Source organism: Uranotaenia lowii, chromosome 2 (assembly GCF_029784155.1).
Source record: "Uranotaenia lowii strain MFRU-FL chromosome 2, ASM2978415v1, whole genome shotgun sequence".
Taxonomy (NCBI): domain Eukaryota; kingdom Metazoa; phylum Arthropoda; class Insecta; order Diptera; family Culicidae; genus Uranotaenia; species Uranotaenia lowii.
In genome coordinates this window covers 73,033,565-73,039,869 of record NC_073692.1, presented here as the reverse complement: position 1 = coordinate 73,039,869, position 6,305 = coordinate 73,033,565, and positions in this window count along the sequence as shown.

The following is a 6,305-nucleotide window of genomic DNA, read 5'->3' as shown; positions in this document are numbered from 1 at the left end:
ACATAGGTCCCTATACAATATTCCAACAAGATGTTTTATTTTTATTAATAAAGTTAAAAAAACAACCCATTAAGATTTGTTAATATATGGAATTTGAAACCATTGAAAATAAAATTTCGAAATACCCGAAACAGATCCAGGTGCCTGAAATGTTTTCATTTGTTTTCCATGGCTCGATTAGTCTTAGCTGGATATCCGAAAATTACCTAAAAACAAAAAAAAAAAATGTAACACTCAATGTAGCTTAATAATAAATATTTAAAACGGCAAGATGCGAACGGTGAACAAAACAACTGAGAAGATTAGGTCTCCTCAATTTAAAACAAAATAGTTTAAAAATAACTTACTGCTTGACAGGTACAAAAACACTATGTTGAACTATCTTAATCACTAAGATGTTTCGGACTAGTCATAGAACTTCCTAGGGTAAAAAGCGAACCCGATAAAAGCTAGTTGAAGGCAGTTCCAAAAATAAATCGAGAAACATTCCTCGGTCACGATCTTCACAACTCTTAGAACAACACTATTCACACTCACGTTCTGAGAGCAAATCCGGTTCAGCCAAAAGCTGAAGCAACCATTGTTTGTTACCATTCTAGACAGTTCTAGACAAATGCATGTAATCATTGGTCCTTTATTTAATATATTAACTCCCGATCCGGAACAGAGAACGGGACGGGAAACCGAAGCAGTCCTTAATCATTAGCCACTAACCGCAACATCCTGGTCCGTATCAACATCCGCCGGAGTTTCTTCTTTGCTTACTGAAAAGAAGAAAAAAACATCTAACATATTTTAAAGATTATAAATAGAATGTTTCTACCTACCAGTATGGTTCGAATTCATGTTGAAATTTTAATATTTTCACTTTATTCCTTTTTTCTCAGCGATTTTAACGTTAATTTTCACGACCAAAAATAGCAAGTTTTTTTTTTCTTTTTTCAAGAGACACAGTACACGATTATTATTAATTATAATGAAGTGGGTAGGTCACATCAAAATATACCGTCAAAAATTATACATGAACAATAAACTGCATGGTTCTATGAAAGGAAATGCCTAACTTTCTATGAGTAATTTGGTGTAGTCATGAAAAAGTGCGATTCAAAAATTCAATTGAAACTTAAAAGGAAATTATTTCAAAAAGTTAATTGAAGATAATGAGAAGTTCAAGAATGAATTCCTTGTTCACGAAAAATATGAAGGTTCCGTATGCTCGAAAGTTTTTGAAGGTAATATCATATATTAAAAAAATGTACCTAACACAATATTTATCTCATTACAATATTCATTATTTTCAGCGGAAACCAAGTAAGAAAAACCCGGATGTAGAAGCTTCCGAAAATCTTTCTAGAAAAATACAAGTCACCAACAATTTAGAGCAGAGCCCTGAACCAGAACCCATTATGCAGCCCTTGGAATCTGTTATACAGTTCCATGTTACAAATTCGATTCAATGCAACTCAATGGTCCGAGATGAAAATGCTCCCTGCAATTCATGTATGTACAATAATATCGATTAGATAAAATGTATTTAAATGCCTTTTAATCTTTTTCAGACAATGATTGCAAGAGACACCGATTCCGAAGAAGACGAAGCTGAGACCTTTTCCAAGTTAGAAGTGGATGAGGAATCATCAAGCGAACATTTTCTTCCCCATATCGATTCAGTTGTAAGTTTTTTATCATGTTAATCACAAGAAGATTTGAAATGAAATCCATTTTATCATTATTTTAGATGTTTTTCAATGCTGATACCGAATCAGCTAAATTTGAAGACAGTAAATTTGAAACCATGATGATGATTTTCAACATTTTTCTACGACACAATCTTACTATTGTTGCTTTGGAGGATATCTTATGAATGGTAAATTTAATTTCAAAAGAAAAATGCGTTCCTGAATGTGGCAGAACTTTCCTGAATTTCTTCTAAATATAAGCCTTCGTACATACGGCATTACATGTGTAGCAAATGTGGCGTTTATATTGGTAAATATTTTTTATTTAACGTGAATAAAAGTACTATCAAAAGTCTACCTTCTACATTATTTTTTTCTGCTGTCTTTTTCACATCAATAGGTATTGAAAAACGATGTTGTCATCAATGCCAAAATGGAATTGAGCGGAATGAATTTTTCATAATTTTTGACATTTCTTCGGCTCTCCAGAGTATTTTAGAGAATAATTGGACACTTAGTGAATATAAAAACAAAATTACACTCCATACTAAGATCACGGACATCACAAATGCAACGGTTGTGGGAAACAGTGTCTCTCTAGGTGAGATATCTTTGTGTTTCAACACAGATGGAGTGAAATTGTTCAACAGTAAAATCAAGCGGTCTTTTTGGCCTATTCTCGCCATCATGAATGAATCTGCGTTTCTTACGGCAGAACGCCATAGTTGGTGGTTTGTGGCTTTCATCCAGGGAAACGGATGTGAATACATTCCTGGTTCCATTCCTTAACCCTCATCCGCATTAGAGTGTCATTTTGACACTATTGCAAGTTTGAATGCTTGTAACTTTTTTCAGCAGCTTCAAAAAAGAAAAAAAATTTCGGGGACCCTAAATTAATTCAAAAGTTCTTTAATATTGCATCTTTACTTTTTTTTATGGACGAACCCTGGAAGCCTGGACAAAAATTTTCCCTTTTCCGACTTAGAGTGTCATTTTGACACTCCAAAAGTTAAATCTATTTAATTCGTTTGAATTATTTTGAACTTCATACAAAACTTTTATCAATGAAAACCTTGTAATGTCAGTAAAATATGTTTAGAATATTATATATAGCTAAAGTTTATAGTTTTCTCGTAATTCAGCATGAAAGAAAAAAAATACGAAAAAACATGCCTCAGTTCATGCTGTAGTTCATATACTACACGTCCAAAAAATATTTGCTTTATGCATATGAAAGCTGAAGTTAATGTCTACATCATGAAGCCAAGAAATATTTTTTTAAATTTTTTTTAATGAAATGGTCACAAAAAGTTCAAAAAAGTGGTCTGAAAAACCTACTTTTCATTAGATTGCTTGTAAAAACTGTTTGAGCGGTGGAGAAGCTATTGAAAAAATATCATTACAAATTTTATTCTAATTCTGACATTTTGCTATCTTTAGATTTTTGATGCAACAATAAATGAATTAACGGGAATTTTTCAAAGTTGACTACTTTGCGTGATTTTTTTACAAATTGAAATTTCATCTGTTTTTGTGGTCCACCGTCAGGTTGTACCCGGATTTTCAGTGCTTTTACTTTGTTTGGACCAAGAAAAAGTATATTCATTGGAAAGCAAATTTAATTTACATTCTAGTGAGGTGCAACAATTCACGCTGTGAGATTTCACAAAAATATGAAAATTATAAACGTAAAATCATTCCTGAATTTCTAGAACCACAAGCAGCGCGTCCAGCAAAACGTGTTTGTTTGCTCTCCGAGTAGGTATGATGCGTGTCGTGACAAGCAAACGTGAACCACTATCAATAGAAAATTTCCAACCAAGAAACGTACGACACGCATCATTATTTCGTCTGTCGGCTTCGCTCTCTGACCAAATCACCACCCACCGTAGGGGAAAGTGTTCCTAAATGCGCATGTTAGGTAATATGCGCATACAGCCGATTGACGATATGGCTAGAGATTCATCATATCTAATCAGTGCAGTTTGAGGGTAGTACGCTTTTAACACATAAAAGGTAGATAAAATTTAACACATAAAAGGTAGATAAAATTCCCTTTTCAATGGACAGGGGAAATTGAGGATACTTGATCCCTGGGGATACTTGATTCCTTAGCTATATCTCGTAACTGGAATGTCTTACAAAGATTAAATGTTCTAGAAAAATGTGCCAAAATGAGCAAAATAGCAATGCTTGTAGTTAAAAATTTTTTAGCAAAATAATTGTTTGAGTAATTGAACTTTGTTTGAAAAATTTCACAAAATGTAACTTGAAGATCTTTTTTCATCACCTTAAAATGTTCCTTACATGGGAAAATTATGAAAAAAAATATTTGTTCCAATGTATCAATCGTTCGAGCGTAAAATGAACTTAAAAATGCCATATTTTCAAAGCAATGTAAAACTCTCCACTTTTTTCAGAAAAAGTTTTTTAAAATGTTGATTATGGGTACAATTGATCCCCTAGAGTTGGGTACAATTGATCCCCCTCCCAAACGGCATATTCTTCTTCTGAATTGATCGTTATGTTATGATTCCTGATTACGAAATTACTAATATTTATCCAAAAACTAATATTTATTAAACAATTGTCTGAAGAAAAGAGCAAAAATATTTAATTTTCTCTTAGTTATAAAAAGTAGCGCCTTTAAGTATGCAATGTTATTAGCGTTGAGACAAAGTAATAGAATTTTCTTCTTATGTCTGCTATAAATTGTGAAATGAGAATAAACATGACCAAAATAGTCGATTAACATTCTTTCTTGGGGTTTGTTTGATTTTTATACAAGGATTAGGGCTTCCTGAATAAAATATCAAGTCTCCTTCAATAGGGGATCAAGTCTCCCCTAACTTCAGAAAAATCGCAATTTTTTTACTCCCACGAAAATGCTTCTAGTTCATTAACGGGTTCAAGTATCGTTCTAATTTTTGGAGCATAGAAACTTGAAGTTACAAGCTGTCAGAAAATGTCAAAGACGGCGAGTTGCTAAATTTTTCCAAAAAGATATGGTGAAAATAAGAAAATGGGATCAAGTATCCCCACTCTCCCCTATAGTTTTGATTGCTTCAAACGCCGAGAAAGCACTGAAAATCCGGGTACAACCTGACGGTGGACAACAAAAACAGATAAAATTTCCATTAGTGAAAAAATCGCGCAAAGTAGTCAACTTTGAAAAATTCCAGTAAATTCCATTTTTGTTGCATCGAAATCTAAAAACAGCAAAATGTTAGAATTTTATATAAGTTTGTAGTCATATTTAAAAAAAAAACTCTACCATCGCTCAAACAGTATTCACTACCAATCGAATGAAAAGTAGGTTTTTCAGACCACTTTTTTGAACTTTTTGTGACCATTTCATTAAAAAAAATTTAAAAAAATATTTCTTTGTTTCATGATGTAGACATTAACTTCAGCTTTCATATGTATCAGGCAAATATTTTTTTGGACGTGTAGTATATGAACTACAGCAGTTTTCCTGAGGCATCTTTTTTCGTATTTTTTTCCTTTCATGCTGAATAACGATAAAACTAGAAGCTTTAGCTATATATAATGTTCTAAACATATTTTACTGACATTACAAGGTTTCTATTGATATAAGTTGTATATCAAGTTCATAATATTTCAAACGATTTAAATGGATTTAACTTTTGGAGTGTCAAAATGACACTCTAAGTCGGAAAAGGGAGTTTTTTTTCCAGGCTTCCAGGGTACGTCCATAAATAAAGTAAAGATGTAAAATTAAAGAACTTTTGAATTCATTTAGGGTCTCTAAGAAATTTTTGTTTTTTGAAGCTTCTGAAAAAAGTTACAAGCATTCAAACTTGAAATAGTGTCAAAATGACACTCTAATGCGGATGAGGGTTAAGGAATGATTCAGAGTTGAAAATCACTAAGAATAAGCGACAAGATTGTAATCGCTATAGGTCTAAGTTCGCTTGTAAGGACTTGACAAACAGAGTGAATAAACGGTACCGTCAACTGGGGCAACATGCAACAATTTTCAACTTGATTGGCTTTTAAATACTTATGTTTACAGTTATTCCTACTCTTTATGCATCAAAACTTTTGAGGTTGATGGAACATCAAATTGGCGTAGTCAGAAAAATAATTGGTTTCTTTAGTTATTTTGAATTTTCAGAAACATGAGATTTTCACCCTCTTTAGAAAATGGGGTAACTTGCAACCAACTTTGTTTTTGTAGAAAAATCTTATGGAAACGTATGAAAATTTATGGTTTTCGATAAATTTGAGATGCCTTAAGAGCATTACGCATGAGAACACCAATTGCAGCTATTTTTTCGTTCTGTAAAAACTAATTTTCACTTTTTTTTCAGAAAATAAGAATACTGCATACATTAAGGGGTAAAACAATACTACAAAAAATTCTTCTAGCTGAAATCATAAAAATAAATGTTTGGATGAAACAAATTTCAATGTTGGTAAACGCGTGGTGCAAAACCACCATATTCCAGCATATGGAAACGAGATTTACAAGGTTTTTTTTAAATTAGCTTTTTTTTGCATTTTAATCCAGACAGGTAAATGAATTTTAAAAATATTTATTTCAGAAAATTGAGTGATTGTTCGAAAAATATTTTTGCACCAACAGTGTTGGTATTGGATTAT